Source organism: Podarcis muralis, chromosome 17, assembly GCF_964188315.1.
Source record: "Podarcis muralis chromosome 17, rPodMur119.hap1.1, whole genome shotgun sequence".
Classification (NCBI taxonomy): Eukaryota; Metazoa; Chordata; class Lepidosauria; order Squamata; family Lacertidae; genus Podarcis; species Podarcis muralis.
Window position 1 is genome coordinate 41,201,432 of NC_135671.1, and position 18,529 is coordinate 41,219,960.

The window sequence follows — 18,529 nt, forward strand, 5'->3', positions numbered from 1 at the left end:
GCACGTGGCAACAAGGAAACAGGGGGTTAACCCACAAGGTGAGCATGTGAGCAACTCCCACTTGATAGGGAATGGGGACGGGGAAATGCCAGTCCACAGGGCAAGATACAAATCCTAACCCCAATCCACTCTTAATATAGGATAAGCCAGATGTAGCAAGATGTATGCACATACAGTATACTTCATTATGAATCACCCTGTATTTATCATTTTAATTCTGCTTCTTTGCCTACAAGGTGGCCCATAAAATATTTCAATGCTAAAAAAACACCCACTTAAAAGTCTGCGTATATGCAGTCAATAACACACGTGGGCGGGGGGCTAATCCAGGGACACAAGAGTGCACTGTGGATCCTGAATACTTCAAGGGGAGGGGACTCCTGGGTCCTTTGAAGAGCCATCTCACGTGCTACTCATATTCAAAATGCATCTGCTTCTTAAACTGTATTTTTAGGCATGTAAAATATTTATGTCTCGAGTTGTGTACTATGGTGACTACAGTGAAAGAACTAAAAGTAAAAAGTCTCTGGAAGTATGTGGGGAAGGAATTTTACAAAGTTAAGAAAACTATCGATCAGATGCCTGGAAAAATAAAGAAAAGGTCCGCATATGTTTCTGGAATGCAGGTAAAGAGGGGGAGGTTTCCACAGCTGTGGTGCCCCCCCCCCCCGGAGAATGCCCAACTGCAGGACCCTTAACAGCACAATCCTAACCGCCTCTACAAAGAAATAAGCTCTATTGAATTCAATGGGGTTTACTGCCAGGTAAAATAGGTTAGGATTGCAGCATAATCTGGGAGCAAAGAAGCACCTGGAAATGGATATATTTATGAAAGGCAACTTTTGCCTTTTAATTTGCCGTTTCAGTTGCGTAGCTGAAAACCCAGTCTGTCACTCAATTTCTCCCAAGCTTTTCTTTCAAACAAGGTTGCAAAGAAAGCTGATAAGAGGTTCCTCAAGAAGGTTAGTAACTGCTTGAAGGACAGCTTGCCCAGCACCACACAGCTCCAGCTGCTAAGTCCGAGTCCGGCCACTTGCGCTCAAGCTCAGGATTCCCAACACTTTCAGGCAGGGGACATTTCCAGCCCCATTTGGAGAGGCTGGGGGTTGAGCTATGGCCCTTTCACAGAAGCAGTGGGGATACGAATACTACGTGCTCTCTGTTCACGTAGAGCTTGAGGAGGCCTAAGAGAACGAAATGTGCAGCCTCAAACACTCCCCAGAATCCTCTGCAACATACAGGGGCTCCATAGCAGATTTGGGGTCCCAGGCTGACAAAAGGAAAAGGAAAGTGTTCCCCCCAAAAAAGAGAAAATGTGAAATGCACTGCTCTGAGGCATCGAAAATTCCCAAGGCTGCACATATTCACATTTGAGGAGCTTACTCTAGATTTGGGCGGAAATGAGACACAGGGGGAGAGAGAGGGGTGACCCAAACCCTTCCTTTTGTAGAAGGATGGGTTTTATTTTATGCTTATCACCATATTTGGAGCTGGGAAGAAATTTTGCCCCAGGGCCAATTGGCTAGCGACACCATTAAGCATAATTCATTCCAAGCGCATAATTTGGAGGGTGTGTGTCCATGCTCATCATACACACAAAGAGCCAGCCATAACAAAGAAGAGAAGGAAAATGATTTCATTGGAGGCTTGAACCAGCCTCGTTTGGTCACAAGCTGTATTTTGGGGTATTCTTGCTTTCATCTGCCTCTGGAGCCTTTCCATAATGAATGGTGGGGTTAAATATAGCCCCAGGAGCCGGAGAGTGTGCCAGGAAACCGCCCAGTCTGGGTATTCATTTTTTTTTTTATAATAATATTTTATTAAGTTTAACAATAGAAAAAGAGACAACCAAACAAAGGACAGTGAAAACACAGGAAAAATATAAAACACAACAATACAAAATTTCACAATACCAAAAATACAAACATTTAACCTAACAAGGGGAAAAGGAAAAAATCAATCGACACACAAAAATGAAGAAAAAAAACACACAAATCACTCTTTTCTAGTTGTTCATCTTTGATTAACTTATTTTCCTGACTTCCTCACGCCTCCCTTTTTTGTATCCCTTTTTAACAATTAGTTCAGCAAATTCATATCCTACTACTTTATCCTTAAATATTTTACCTCCCATATATAGTTTCAAATTTTTATCTATCTTGTTGCTAGAACCCCTTCATTTTATTTCAATGTCATCAGCATTCATACATTTTACAATACTTCTGTAAATAAATTTTAAATTTCCTCCAATCTTCTTCCACCAACTCTTCTCCCTGGTCTCGGATACTGCCAGTCATCTCAGCCATTTCCATATAGTCAATTACTTGCATCTGCCATTCTTCCAAGGTGGGTAAATCTTGTGTCTTCCAATGCTTTGCGATGAGTATTCTTGCTGCTGCTGTAGCATACATAAATAAAGTTCTATCCTTCTTTGGCACCAATTGGCCAACTATGCCCAGGAGAAAGGCCTCTGGTTTCTTCACGAAAGTATATTTAAATACCTTTTTCATTTCATTATAGATCATCTCCCAGAAAGCCTTAATCCTCGCCGCCCAGTCTGGGTATTCAGTTGACAGATGGAATCCAAAGGCAGCTTAAGAAAAACACAGGTGATGGTCTGCTTGGGGTCAGGTTCTTCAACTGTAACACACACGGACACAACTGAGATAGGTGCAAGTCAGAGGCTCACCAGCAGCTGTGACCATTTCAACCAATCCTGCAGCACTGGGAAGTCTTGGATCCAGACTGCAGTTATTCTGAATGACCAGAACTATCATGAGACGCCAGCAGTGTGTGAAACTCCCCTTGGTCTGGGCACATTTTGCTACCAGGAATTTCATTAGCGTGAGCAGTTTCTGAGCTCTGGACACAGTGCTGTGCCTAACATTTCAGATTAAAACTGCAGAGTGGAAAGAAAGGAGGACCTTTTTCTGCCTTCCCACTTCCGGCCACTCTCTGAAGACTGGAGAAGAGACCCTCTTAAGAATATCAGGGGGGTGGGCAGGGGAAGGACACTAGACCATGTGAAATATGAACATAAGATTTTAGCTGCAGTTCATTCATTTTCAGCTTTGTATTCTTGTTCTAAAAAGTGTGCCTAGACATTCTGTTGTTGCACCCATAATATCAGTTTAAGGTGCTGATATGAGAATTATAAGGTCTAAGATATAAAATAAATGTTCATAAATGTACTAGGCAAACACATACATAAATATATAAACCACATGTCTGAAACAGTACAGGAAAATAGTCCTGAAACCATTTTGACTCTCCCAAATTGACCTCAAATGTTTATCTGCAAAGAGGAAGGAAATGGGAAAACCTCCCCATTGTCTCTTTTGCTCACAAATCCTGTCTTAAGGGCGTATTTGTGTATGAAATGGGTGAGCCTGTGACCTGGATTCAGGAACTGAGTATTTACACAAAAGAATGGCCAGACTGCCCAGGTAATGCAATCAGTGACCATTATCAGGTACCCTGGCAAACAGGATTTCTGTTGTGTAGACCACCTCCTCTGCTGTTGACCGCCTCCTTCTGTGATGTATGTATGATGTTTTGGGGGGTGGTCTTGGGCTACATGGTGGGCAATTTCAAAATCTATATAAGGGCTTGCACACCAATGTTCTGGGTTTCTCCTCCCTCCTGCTTGGGGGTCTGAGCACCCTATTGCAACAGTTTAATAAAGATCAGGCTTACTTGTCGCTTTGCTTCTCCATATTCTCTGGCTGGCCTTTGTTATTTTCTCCTACCGATAGAGAACCTACATAGGGACTCTCTACGGGCTCTTGGGAGCAGTTTTTTCTTATAACAGTGCCATTTAGCTCCAAGCTTCCATATCTCAGTTTCTAACACTGGACAATGGCCGTCATTATGGACATGGTTCATTCACTAGGGACTCAAATTGCTACTGTCAATATCAATAAAAGAAACCACATGCACTTACTGTCCTTGCAACAGCAGATGTTGACAACCTGGCTGTGAGCCTGCCCCGTCCAAAAGAGCCCATTATTCAGCTACAGTGTGTTCTGTTCCGGAGCCCTGTTCGCATCCTGAATGCAGGACACCACTGCGCATCTGCACAGGTCACGTTTCGCCACTTCCACACATGCGCGTAATGCCGCGGGGCACAACCCAAAAATGCTTAACCCGAAGCTACTTCAACCCAAGGTATGACTGTATTGCGGTTAGTGAGGAATTCAACAGCCTTGTAGTTGTTAAAGGTAAAGGGACCCCTGTTAGGTCCAGTCACAGACGACTCTGGGGTTCTGGCGCTCATCTCACTTTATTGGCAGAGGGAGCCGGCGTACAGCTTCCGGGTCATGTGGCCAGCATGGCTAAGCCGCTTCTGGCAAACCAGAGCAGCGAACGGAAATGCCGTTTACCTTCCTGCTGGAGCGGTACCTTGACGTGCTTTTGAACTGTTAGGTGGGCAGGAGCTGGGACTGAGCAACGAGAGCTCATCCCGTCGCGGGGAGTCGAACCGCCAACCTTCTGCTTGGCAAGCCCTAGGCTCTGTGGTTTAACCCACAGCGCCACAAAAAAATGAAAGGGGCTGCATTCAATATAGTGCTAAGAAGATGGTGAGAAACATAATATTCCCCCTCTCTCCTCCCCCTGCCCCATCTGTTCTGGAGGTCTCCTCAACCTTCCAGAGCAGGTTTGGGTATGGTACAGGGCATGCACAGACGGAGGGAGTCCTCTTCTGCCAGAGAAAAATGGTGGTTGAATAGTGCCCATGGTTTATTAACTGCACTCCAGCCTATGTTGTTTACTGACTGTAAAAGAAAGGCCTGCTTTTACTCCTTAAACTGCAGCCTGATGAGCAGACATCAGCAGGTGAAAGTTTTGGCAGCAAGGAGATAAACATCAGCACCTATTCCAGCCTGTTGTGAAAGACATAGCTCCAAATGGTTGCAAAGACTAACTTAGGACATCAGAGGCAATGTCTGACATTCTCTGGCACAGGACCTCTCAAGGTCCTAGTGCTGGTTGTGCCGCTGGGGCTGATGGAGCAGAGGGCCTTGGGCATCACATCATGTGTGTGTGTGTCGCACGCGCGCTGATGCAAGGGTGTGCACTAGGGGGATGTTCCCAGCACTGGGAGTTCATTTGCCACCTTGGTGTGGGGTCAACATGTGGTCACAAGCAGAGTTCGTGACTGGTGGCCAATGGCACAATTTCCAGGGATGCTGGGGGTATACCTGACAGCTTTACCCTGTTTTTTGCATTGTCTACTTCCAGACTGAGCCTCCATGGTTATGGTGTATGCTCCACTGGCAAAGCAGAAAAAAATGGCCCACTTCCAGGATGTTTCCCCCTACAAATAAGAAGATTGTCTTCTTATGTGAGCACCAAATTTAGCGTTTCTATTTTGTGCAGAAATATCCTGACACTTTTGCTTTTCCATAGAGTTAGCCCCAAGTGTCTCTCATATATACCACCAATAACTGTTAGGCCATTCACAAAGCATTAAAAATGCAGTCTAAAAAGCAATGTACAATAAAGCAAGAATGGGAAGAATACAATGCTATGCAGGCAAAAGTCAACAAGTTTAAGTACAAAAGAGAGACAAACTCAAGTCGGAATACAAGGGAAGTGAGAAACAAGTTGGTCTTGGAATATCCATGGTTCCCTCTCTGTTCCTCTTTGGCTTTCTGTCAAATGGCTGTTCATAGTGGTATTTAGCATATTTCTGACTACTAAAACTTGCTGGAAACTTTTCCATTCCATCAGGCTTATGCAGGAAACTAAGAGCAGACCTTTCCACAACACTGATTTCTGATTTTTTATGTACAATTGTTTTTTTTTTTTTATAATGATTTTTTATTGCGTTTCTTTCCATATATTCACAAAGTCCACAACGCACAAAAGCCACAAACAAGAAACAAATTTAAAAAGTAAGAAAATAATAACAGAAGAAAAAAGATAGAAGAGAAAAAAAAAACAGGAAAAGAAAAAATATATGCTTGTCAAGTCATTTTCCATAATTTATCATGTCAGCTGGACCTCCTCACATCCTCCAGGCCCTGCGTTCCCTGTAATACAATATATGTCAGCAATTTGTTACCTTATTTCGCAACTTAATGTATCTTTCAGTTATTATGTTTCCAAATTCCAAAAGTTGTAGTTCAATTCTAATTCCTTTCAAAATAAACATAATATATTTGTTTCAAATTGTCTCCTCTTTTTTTATTATAACCTAGTTTAACCTTTATCTAATCAAATTGCAGAAGCATACCATTTCCTAATCGTGCACAATCTTAACATTCAAACAACTTATAATGTTTTTGCAAATATTCTTTGAATTTTTTCCAGTCCTCCTCTATTATTTCCTCGCTCAGGTCTCGGATTCTGCCAGTCATTTCAGCTAGCTCCATATAGTCCATCAGCTGCGTCTGCCATTCCTCCAGTGTGGGTAAATCTTGTGTCTTCCAATGCTTTGCGATGAGAATTCTTGCTGCTGTAGTTGCATACATAAACAAAGTTCTATCCTTCTTTGGCACCTTCCGGTCCACCATGCCCAGGAGGAAGGCCTCCGGTTTCTTAGGAATGGTATATCTAAATACCTTTTTCAGTTCATTATGAATCATTTCCCAGTAGGCCTTCACTCTTGGGCAGGTCCACCAGAGGTGAAAGAATGTCCCTTCTGCCTCTTTGCATTTCCAACATTTATTATCAGACAGGTGATATATCTTTGCTAACTTGACTGGGGTCATGTACCACCGGTATACCATTTTCATAATATTCTCTTTCAAGGCACTACATGCCGTAAACTTCATACCGGTGCTCCATAACCTTTCCCAGTCCTCAGCCATAATGTTGTGCCCTACATCCTGTGCCCATTTTATCATAGCAGATTTAACTGTCTCGTCCTGTGTATTCCATTTAAGCAGCAAATTATACATTCTCGAAAGTACCTTGGTCTTTGGCTCTAGCAGTTCCGTCTCTAGTTTCGATTTCTCCACCTGGAAACCAACTTTTTTATCCATTTTAAATACCTCTTGAATTTGAGCATAATGTAACCAGTCTCGCACCTTATTTTTTAATTTGTCCTGGCTCTGCAACTTCCAATTATCTCCAGTTCTTTCAATTAATTCCCAATATTTTGGCCAGTAGGCCTCCATATTGGGTCTTTTTCGGGCCTTGGCCTCCACCGGTGATAGCCACCTCGGGGTCTTGCCTTCTAATAGGTCTTTATATTTCATCCAGACGGCAAAAATTGCTTTTCTGACAATATGGTTTTTAAACAATTTGTGAACTTTCACCTTGTCGTACCACAAGTATGCGTGCCAGCCAAAAGCATTGTCGAACCCTTCCAGATCTAGGACATCAGTGTTCTCCAGCAGAAACCAATCCTTCAGCCAGCAGAAGGCTGCAGCTTCATAATACAACCTCAAGTCCGGCAGGGCAAACCCCCCTCTATCTTTCGAGTCAGTTAGTATTTTAAATTTTATTCGGGGCTTTTTGCCCTGCCAGACAAACCTAGATAAATCCTTCTGCCATTTTCCAAAACATTCCACTCTGTCCACGATCTGTAGGGTTTGAAACAGAAATAACATTTTTGGCAAAACATTCATTTTTATAGCTGCGATTCGACCCGACAAGGTGAGTTTCAATCTTGACCAAATTTCCAAATCTTTTTTAATTTCCAACCAACATTTTTCATAATTATCTTTAAATAAATTCAAGTTCCTGGAAGACAAATACACCCCTAGGTATTTCACTTTTTTAACCACGCTTAATTCTGTTTCTTTCTGATACCCCTCTGTTTCTGTAGATGTCAAATTCTTAGCCAGAACCTTGGTTTTTTGCTTGTTCAACTTAAATCCCGCCACCCGACCAAACTCAGAAATAAGTTCTAGAACTCTTTTTGTACTAGATTCTGGCTCCTGTAATGTTAAAACTAAGTCATCTGCAAAAGCTTTCAGTTTATATTGTTTCACTCCGACCTCTATTCCTTGTACCAGCCGGTCCTCCCTAATCATGTTCAGCAAAACCTCCAGGACTGAAATAAATAAGAGAGGGGATAGAGGGCACCCCTGTCGTGTCCCTTTTTCAATTTTAAATTCCTCCGTCACCACATTGTTCACTATCAGTTTTGCTTTTTGCTCAGAATAAATTGCTTCTATTCCATTTTCAAACCCCCGCCCCACTCCCATCCCTTCCAAGTTTTTCTTCATAAACATCCAAGAAATGTTGTCAAAGGCTTTCTCCGCATCAATAAAGATTAACACCGCCCTTGTGTTCCTATTAGTCTGCAAGAGCTCCAAAATGTCGATAATGTTCCTGGTGTTATCAAACATATGTCTGCCAGGGAGAAAGCCTGCTTGGTCCTTATGAATTACTTCATTTAATACCTTTTTAAGTCTGCTTGCCAAAATGTCTGCAAATATTTTGTAATCCACATTCAGGAGTGAGATGGGGCGGTAGTTCTTAAGCTGGGTCTTTTCAGATTCTGACTTGGGTATCAATGTGATGAATGCTTCTTTCCACGTTTCCGGTGCCCTCTTCCCTTCCATAATCTGGTTACATACCTCCATCAAAGGTTGTATCAAATAGTCCTTCAAAGTCTTGTAGTATTTGGAGGTAAGCCCATCCGGGCCTGGAGATTTGCCAAGTTGCATATTCTGAATGGCACCTTCAATTTCCTGCTGGGTTATTTTACAGTTCAAGATTGATCTTTTATCTTGACTTATTTTTGATAGTCCATTTGTCTTTAAAAATTGGTCTATCTCAGACTCTTTTTGCGGCCCCTGTGCATAAAGATCTTTAAAATATCTGTGGAAGCACTTCCTAATTTCTTCTGGTTTCTGAACCATTCTTCCTTCAACCTCTAGATTTGTAACCGTATTTGACTTTTGTCTTTTTTTCAGCTGCCATGCTAGCAGCTTTCCACATTTGTTTGCTGATTCAAACGATCTCTGCTTCATTTGTTTAATTTTCCATTCAATCTCTTGATTAATCAATTTCGAATATTGTGCTTGATGGAATTTGATTTCTCTCAGCACCTCCTTTGACTTTGGTTTAGTTCTTAATTTTTTCTCTCCTTCACTTATTTTCTCCAAAATTTTCTCCTTTTTTCCATTCCAGAGTTTTTTCTTGATTGAATTCTGTTGTATCAGAAACCCTCTCATAACAGCTTTACTGGCGTCCCAGATTGTTCTTTTCTCTACCGTGGTATTCAAATTTATTTCAAAATAATCCTTTAATGTTTTTTGGGCCTTCTTCACAATCTCTTGATCTCTTAGCAAGGTGTCATTCATTCTCCATCTGAAGGATCCGGTTGGAGTAAGTCTCAGTTCCATTTTCAGAGCATTATGGTCGGAGCAGGTTTTTGGGCAGATTTCCACTTTTCTTGTTTTAGGTGCCAGCCCTCTAGATGTCCATATTTGGTCGATTCGTGTCCATGACAGGTGGGCCTCAGAAAAGAAAGTTCCTTCTTTACCTAAGGGGTTCTTTGTCCTCCATATGTCAATCAAATCCATGTTGTCAGTCATTTCAAAAAAAGTTTTAGGGAGTCTGCCGTCTGTTGTTAAATTTTGATTTTGTGATTTGTCCATATTTGTTGACACCACTCCATTCATATCTCCCATCATAATGATGTTGGCATAGTCCATATAGTCCAGCATGATCTCATGCAGCTTCTTGTAAAATTCTGATTTTCCATCGTTTGGTGCGTAGATTCCTAATATCAAAATTTTCTCTCCTTGTGTTTGAATTTCAATTGCCAAAATTCTTCCTTGGTCATCCTTAAATAGAAATTTTGGTGACAGGTTCTCCTTTGCATAGATCACCACTCCTCTTTTCTTAACCTTGTCCGATGAAATAAATTCTTGGCCTAGTCTTTTGTTAATTAGCACTTTCCTGTGGAGCCTGGTCACGTGTGTTTCTTGTAGACAAGTTACATCTAGTTGTTCTTTCTTTAAAATGTGAAATATCCTCTTTCTTTTTTCCGGAGAGTTTCCGCCATTTATGTTCCAACTAAGTAGCTGCAGAGACATCCTGTTCTGTTTTGTTGTTCTTAAAGATGGGGTGTCTTCCTATTCTTCAGATCCCGAGGGTGTAGGTGTTGGCTCGCCTCCCGGCGGTGCAGGTGTAGGTGACGGTAGTGGCCAAGCTGCTCCTTTTTGGAGATCTTCCCCGTGGTCGTGCAGGAACTTTTGCTGGTCTTCAGTTGTTCTAATTTTAACCTTCTTTCCTTTATATGTGAAAGATAGTCCTTGTGGGAACTCCCACCTATAAGGGATTGCGTTGTATCTCAACAATTTTGCTAACTCCGTGTAGGTGGCTCTAAGGTCCAATAGTTGTCTCGGGATGTCTCGGTAAATTTCCACCCTTTTATCTTGTATTTCAATTCCTTTCTTAAAGTGAAGGCCTAAAATTTTGTCTCTCTCTTCCCTTGATCTCAAAATTATCAAGCAGTCTCTGGATCTGTCTTTCCTTACCAATCTTCCCAGTCTAAACGCCGACACAATTTTAAAGTCTGTATCTTCCTTTATACCCCAGAACTTGGAAAATTCTTGTGTCAAATATCCAATCAAATCTCCTTGCTCCAGTTCTGGTATAGCTCTTAATCTGAGGTTATTCTGCCGTTCCTTCAATTCCACCATCGACAGGTAGGCTTGTTGTTCGCCTACCTGTTTGTGCAAAGGCTTGACTTCTCCTTTGATCTCCTCAACCTCCTTCTGTAATAATCCTACTTTTTCAATGGCTTCTCCAGCTAATTCGCGGTTTTGAGCCGTTGCTCCTTGCAAATTTTCTATTGCTTGTGTATGCTGTGAAACCTGTTCAGTCAGTTTTTGAATCGAGGATGTTGCTTGGTCAATTTTCAATGACTGGTTGTCCACCTTTTGATTTAACGTTGATAGTTGCTCCAGTATTTGTTTCAAGACTGCCTCAGAACTACCTAATGCCATGTCTTCTTCCCTCTCCTGTGCAACCAGCACAGCTGGGACTGATGATCGGCGTCCTTGGGTCAAAGTTGTTTGTACAAGTTGTGCAGGTTGTGCAGGTTTTTTCTCCTTTTCTTTCTCCTTAGCCTCCTTGGCTTCTTTCGCTTTCGCTCCTCTTGTTTTCCCTGCACCACTCATTACACATCTGTCAAAACTCAAGGTCAAATTGTCTGTTATTCCATGGGAAAGACAGCTCCAGTTGTAAACAATCAGCAGAGAGAAAGTCAAAACAAAAATCAGTTCCCAGACCTTTGTAATCCCACAGCCCTCTAGGGGGAGTTCTGCCAAACTTCAGGAACAAAGAAGGAAGTTTCCGCCATTAAAGTCCCAGTTTATCTCAGTTCAAAGGGTGCAATAGTCCCAGCACGGTCAAAAAGTTCTCCAGAGCACTTTTTAAAGTCAAACAAAGTTTCATAGAAGGTGTCTGCAACAATATCAAATCCAATCTATTTCTGCTCAAAAGTATCAGTTAAGTTCCGTTTAGTTTCAGTAACTGTATCCGCAGCTTAACAGCTCTCTCCTGCCTGGCAGCCCGACGATCTGGCTCTTTAAAATTGCAGCCCAAAAGAACAGGAGGATGGTTCTAACTTAATGCTTAAAGTCCCTTTAATTCAGTACCAATTCTTTCCCTTCCCTTTAAAGAAAACAGCTTCATGTGCGCACGAAAGTTTTTGCTTTCCGCAACCTTTTTAGCTTGCTTCCCACTCCTCAAAAATTTGCTTTGATCTTGTCAGCAATGCCGGAAGACGGACTTCCTTTTTCTCGTCTCCCGCTTTCAGCCAAATTTAAATTGTTATCTCCCAATTTTAATGTCCGTTACTCACGGGTATGTTGCTTGCAGTTCGTTACTTTTAGGAAGAAAGGTCGGCGCTCATCTGTAACAGCTGCGCAGCTTCGCTTCCGCGGAAAGAGCGATGAACTCACAGCACCGCTCGCCCTCCTTCACTCCGGAGCCCCTTACGGGGTCCCTTCTGTGATTTCAGGGTAGCTTCTGGTGCCCGCCGAGTCCCACGGCCACGGGCTCACTCTACCCGTGGTTTTTCTTAGTGGGTCGCCGCTATGCCGCAGCGTGCGACCCTTTTCCGCGGAGCCCCTCTTCAGAGAGTGAAGAGGACCGCCATTACCGTTTCGCGCCGCCTCCGGAAGTCGGACAGTCTTTTTATGTACAATTGTTGTAAACTGCTCTAGTTTTCTTAATGAATAAGCTGTATATAAATACTTTTGATAAATAAATCCTTCTGCCTTTCTGCTGACACACACACACACACACACACACACACACACACACACAAAACAACACTGCTAACAATATAAACATCTTATTTATTTTAAATACTTATGTTCTGCCTTTTAGGACAAAGGTCTCACAAGGCAGCTTAACAAAATAGACACTAAAAGAAATGCAAAGAAATGCAATGCAATGTGTGCGTCCTTCCACGGCTGTGTTTTTGATGCTGATCAAGACAAAAGCATGGCTTTTTTTGTTCTGAAACCTTAGCAATGTACAGCCCTCCTCTGAGTATAATTTGAATGGATTGATTGAATTTGAAGGACAGAAGCTATGGATATTGTCCAGCCTTCGAGACAAATGGCACAAACATTATGTGTGTATTGTGGTCGATTACATTTTCCCAACCTCTAACCTTTATTGTTGTTAGCTGCCCTGAGCCTGGCTTTGGCTGGGGAGGGCGGGATATAAATAAAAATTATTATTATTATTATTATTATTATTATTATTATTATTATTATTTCTGGGTGTCAGGGGTTCAGGGAGAGAGGCACAGATGAGGGAGGAGACTGAGAGCGAGGGGGAAGAATCCAGGAACGAGGAGGAGGAGGAGGAGGAGGACAATGACTTGAGGGCTTCCATGAGTCTCTCAAGTGAATCGGAGGATTCCCAAAAGGGGGCGCCCCTGGTCAGGCCAAGGGGGGTCACAGGGGGGACTTGCCAGGAGCAGGGGAGTAGCAGGGAAACCCCGAGTGGGAGTTGGAGATCGGGGCCGGCTTCCCCGCCGGAACGGAGTGAAGAGGGTGGAGTTCCCAGTGTGACAGGCGGAGCAGAGCAGGAAGCAGAGAGGGGAAGGAGATCGGGGCAAGACGTCCTGCCGGAAAGGGCGGAGAGTAGTACAGAGTGTAGTATAACTGTCAAGAGGAAGGTCAGGGGTAGCGAACGCGCGCCAAGTTCAAATGTGGAGGCGCGCGGAAATGCGGAGAGCCCGGAGGAGGAGCCTGGTCCCAAAGCACGGAGGAGGGGGGAGCAGGCGTCTGGGGACTCAGCGTCAGGGGAAAGCAGGAGGGAAGGAACCCAGGGGGGCAGAAAGACCCTGCGGAAAAGGAAGGACAGGAAGAGGTGGACCAGCACAAGCCTCTTAAACTGGTGTGGAGGCGGGACTGACTCAGAGGGGACTTCAGCGGTCTAAGCGTAACAGACGTAGGGCTGCGCGCCTCGGCTGTGGAACAAACAATGTACTTCAATAAAGACTTTTGTAAATAAAGTGGACTTGGCGTTGGTCTCTTGTGAGCTGGGACCTGAGGCGGCCCTGACACTGGGTATCCTGGACGTTTAAAACGATGGCGGTGAGGCTGGCAGAACACGATGGAACCTTGAAACCAGGATCAGCGCTCATTCCCTCCTCTACCGGCAAGACACCTTCCACCAGAGGCTGAGGGTATGAAGGGCTGGTGGTATCTGCTGCGTCTTAACCCCCCCCCAAGTCGCCCCGGGCTCCCTCTCTGCCAGGCCGGCACGGCCGAGCCAGCGCGATGTGACAAGCTGGGCGCCCAGGGCCATGAAGGAGGCAGCAAGCGGTGGATGCAGGCTGGTCTGTCACTCTGTGTTAAACAGGACTGGGACAGGGGGTGGGGGGAGCCCCCGTGGCCCCCAGTGGCAATCACAGGAAGCGGAGAGCAATGCGCCTCGAGAGCACGCGCCTCATGCAGAGTCAGAGCATCGCAGAACGAAGCTCAGTACTGACTGCAATTGGACTCCAACTCCCATCAGCCCCAGCCAGGAGGGACAATGGTCAAGGGGGGTGGGAGTCGGAGTCCAACCAACATCCAAAGGTCACAGCTTTGCCATCCCTAGTCTACAGTGCCTGGCAGTGGCTCTCCTGGGTCGCAGGCAGGGGCCTTTCACAGCCCCTACCAGGAAATGAATGGGATTGACGGGATTCTCTGCCACTGAGCTCTGGCCCTTCCCCAACAGTGGCTGCAATCCTAGGCCCTGCTGAAATCAATAGGACTTACTTCTGAGTAGCCTTGGTGAGGACTGTGCTGTCAGACAAATGAGCCCGGCTACGTTAGGGTCCCCTTCTGCCCCACATCAGACAGCGATCAATAAGGCCCCACCCCCATCTCCCCACTTCTTCAACAGTCCTAACCCAGACATTCCTGTGCTGGGATGCCTACCCCTGACCTACAAGATGCCTTGCAAGGGGGCTGCTAGGAGCAGGCATCTGGCACAGACATTTGCATCCGGATCATCTAAATTATTTTACCTTACCCTATATTATTTCTTCTGGCTTTATGCCCCGTTGTAGTGCTATCTGGGGTATCTGCTCTTCCAGTTGTACTGCCATCAAGCCACACAAACTCTTCCACTCTCTTGAAATGTTTCCTCCTAGTCTCCCTGTCTCTCATAAGATCTCCCCTTGCTGCAGTCATTTGCTTTTTTGAAAAAGAAACAGACCTGCAGCCAGGCTCTCCTTCATCTAGGGGTTGGCAGAGTTCAAGCTGGTGGGATCTGCTTCTACACCCCAGAGACTCAAATTTCCACCAAGAGGAGCCCAATGCCAAGCAATGGCTTAGGGCAGACATCCACTTAGAACTCAGGAAGAGAGCAATTCTGAAGGCACCTTGGCCCAGTAATTTGTTTTCACGATCAGAAACAGAAAAATCTGCTCCTGGTTTCCCCTGAACTTTTATTATTTTCAGCAGCCTTTTGCAGCAGGGAGGATGTTGATATTACTAGAGTTAGACAAATTGCCCAGAGATCCACCAGGAGACCCTGATTGTCAGGGATCGGTTGGCAGAGAAGGGGGGCCGCCTCCTTTGATGAGCCCCTGCACTTGAGGGAGAGGAGGAGGGGCTGTCAGGAAACACAGAAAATGAGATCCAAAGGCTGGTACAGCAGAGAAAGGAACAGCCTCTGATGCTTAGGTTTTCACGTAAGGAGAGGAGGAAAGGGGGGGGGGGGCTCAGGGACTTTCTCTGCTGGAAGGGGAACAGGCGCGAGCCACTTCCGGCAACTGATAGCGACTGAGGCAGACATGCTTTTAAGAGCTCCGTACTGTGCATAGTTTGGGACTTAATAAATCTTGTAAAGACTGGCTGGAATCGCGGGCTGTTATCTCGGCAAGCACCCACATATCATCCTGACACTGATCACCCTTCCACCCACATGGAATAGGAAACTACTGTGCTAGCACCCTCACAGAAGCACAAAGGCTCCAGGCCTGGGAAGCCTATAGAAAATAGCATTCCCATAATTTCAGCTTTCTTTTCATTAAAAGCAAGCTTCTAGCCCTCTTGCTTGCACACACAAAACCAGAGAACTTTTAGGCAAAATTTTCAGAGTCCTGTGAACAAAGCATTTCAGAACTGGACAAGGCTGGATCTGGCCTAGGACAACCTGGGTTCAAATTCCTGTTCAGCCACAGAACTCTTGGGGATTTTCTTGTGAAGACAGCATTATTTTATTATTTATTATTATTTAGTGAATTTATATACCATCCTATACCCGAAGGTCTCAAGGTGGTTCACAGAAAAGATCAACATAAAAATCGCAATATATATAATCAAAATAAAAACAACAACCCAATAACATCCCCCCCCCAAAAGAGTCACATTTTAAAAGGGCATAGTATATGTGCTTGCAAGTGCTAGAAAGCCAGGCTGGGATACAAATGTAATGAATAAATTATACTATGAACTGGCTCAGTTTATAAACAGGACAATTATTTAGTAATGAAATAATTGTCTGACTCTACTTATGAACCAAGACAGTTTAAAGAAGGGCAAATAACCTTGTTGCAAACGACTCTACTCCTCAAATCACACCTGGACATGAATCCCAAACATGATTCAGCATGACTACTCCTTGTGGGCAAAGAAGGCTGCATCATGGCAGAACAGCGGAGAAGAGTGCGGCTCTGGAGCATGTGGAAAAGGCATCTTGGTGAGCCAGGCGGCTCTCACTCTTGCTCCAGCTCCAGTCTTTGCTGTGGGGCCCAGGTAACCAACCAGATGCTCTCTGGGTGCTGCTGGATTACAGCATCTGGAGGACACTGGAGGGCATCTGAACTTGAGACCTGCTTCTGGCTGATTCCCACTGGGGTCAGTCCACATCTAGCATTGATACATCACTCCATACAGCCTGACCAAATCAGAAGAGCACATGGGCAGTGCAACTAAGGACAAATGTTTCCATTATTTAGCTTCCCCAAACACTTGGGATTCTCCAATTGCTCTGTCATGCAACAACTTTAGGCTGGTACCTAGAAATGTTTTTGCTTCCCTGACACCCTAATTCAACACGGAGAAAAAGGAAAACTTCAAAATGCACACAAAAACATTCCAAGATGTTCTGCATCTGCAGTGCAGGCATGGATCATGCTGGTTCCACCACCCCACCCCACTTGAGCAGGCGCTCCCAGCCCTGGCCCAGTAAACTTCCTATTTATACCTAATCTTCTCTAAGCTGGGCCCGAGAAATCAGCTACACATGAGGCCAAATATATCCTTGGGGTTGCAGTGCTTCCTTCCACCGTCCACACTCCAGGCACTGACTCTCATTAAGAGAAAAGTATGGGAAGTCCTCTCCCCAGATCAGAGAATCCCTTCCCTCTGTTATCCAACTAACAGGTCTGGTCTCCTGCCCGTCTTCTGATAAGCAGCCTTGACCCTTTGATGGAGAGACTTTAGTCTAAAGGAGTTAAACAGGGACACGACTTGTCTGCCAGAGTGTGCACTCAGCTGTGTTTGCATCCTCCAGGAATCTGAAGTTCTGCTTCTAGTTTGGAGAGTGAAAGAGCAGCATCCAAATGGTTAGGGTTGGCACCCCATGGTGGTAAATTTAAATTCCACACAATTCCTTCATTTCAACAGATTTTGCAAATATACAAATCTAATTAATGCCTTGCTGAATCAAAGCAAGGTCTGTCTAATTCAGCAATCTGTCCTGAACAAGATCATCCAGATGCAAGATAAGGCACAAAGGTTATGACTGCCCCCTCGACTACGTCTCAATATCTGCTGCTCAGCAATATACTGCCTTCTACAGAGGTTCAATTTCACTATCACAGCTGATCCTTTGCTATGAATTTGACTAATCTATTTTTTAAAGCCATCTGAGACTGAATTTAGATATGCAGCACAACATAGTTAGACAGCCAGTACGGAAATCCATTTTTGAATACTCCCCTACGTGGAGAAATGGCCCTTTAGTTCTACTGCCAACAATTTCATTCTGTCAGGCAGATAAGGGCCTAATATTTTTTTTAAGTCATCACTTCACGGCCTTGCAGTTTAGTCCTGATGCCACCCTGGGGTGCTTCTCAGGAGGAAGCTGCATGCAAGCAAGTGTTAAAAGTTTGCAGTACAGTATCTGTGAAATCCTCGGGGGGGGGGGGGGCTTTGCTCAGCATTGCTGGGCCTGTGGAAGACAATTAAGGGGGATGCATGGAAAAGACTGGTCAGTTTCTTTCTGCTGAGAGATATATTCATTTCATTTTCTCCTTATGTTTATATCCCACGGAACCAATTCTGTGCTGCTGAATGGTGGGGGATGAGCAATGGCAGACATTTTTTTAAATTGCTAGTTTGTCCCCATTGTGTTTTGAGCAGGTCTGCTGCCTCGGATTAGACATGTAGAAGGTTTTTGACTACCAGCATTGAGTAGCTAGTAGAAAGTCCTGCTCCACTCTGTAAAATACATTTTGTTTTTTTCACTTGCCACGAGCAACGAGCAACAATCCAGGTCACTGAAGTTCCAAACCCCTGAAAATATTGTTTGGCTTCCTTTCTGGCTTCTGAGATTTCAGCAGGAATTGACCACACATTTTGGAGCAGGACTGCGGCTAGAAACTTGAGGTTTTTTAAAAAATGAAAGCTGACATTTGCAGGGAGCCAAACCTGCCTTTACTGTGCATGCCCTTCTCTGCTCTCTGAGAAACTGCAACATCTACACAGGACTTCCCATGCATTTCTCCCTGCCTGTCAGAGAACCGCTGCTTACCAAATGTTCCTCAAAATCTTTCTAAAATAGCAGCTTCCAAATAAAGCACACAGAAGAAGGCTGTTGACGCAAATATGGGCAGCACCATCAGTCAAAAGGACTGACTCATTAAGGAGGCAAAAAGAAGAGAAGGCTGCCTTGAGCTTGAGGCTCCACATCCTCATGTTATCATCAAAGGTAAGAAGGCTTGGCAGGGGGTTGGACTCGATGGCCCTTGTGGTCTCTTCCAACTCTATGATTCTAAGGCTCATGCTTGCTCTACATATGGTCCACACACACCCCAATATGTCTCAGAAGAATCCCCATATGGTCTCCCTTATTAGAAATCCCCTTCCAGGTTTTG

At 44.4% G+C, this 18,529-nt stretch overlaps 1 protein-coding gene across 8 annotated transcripts in view; it reads right to left on the bottom strand.

Annotated features, from left to right (window-relative positions):
* CDK16 (cyclin dependent kinase 16) overlaps nt 1–18,529 on the bottom strand; it is a 67,031-nt gene that overhangs the window by 26,088 nt on the left and 22,414 nt on the right. The window lies entirely within an intron of this gene.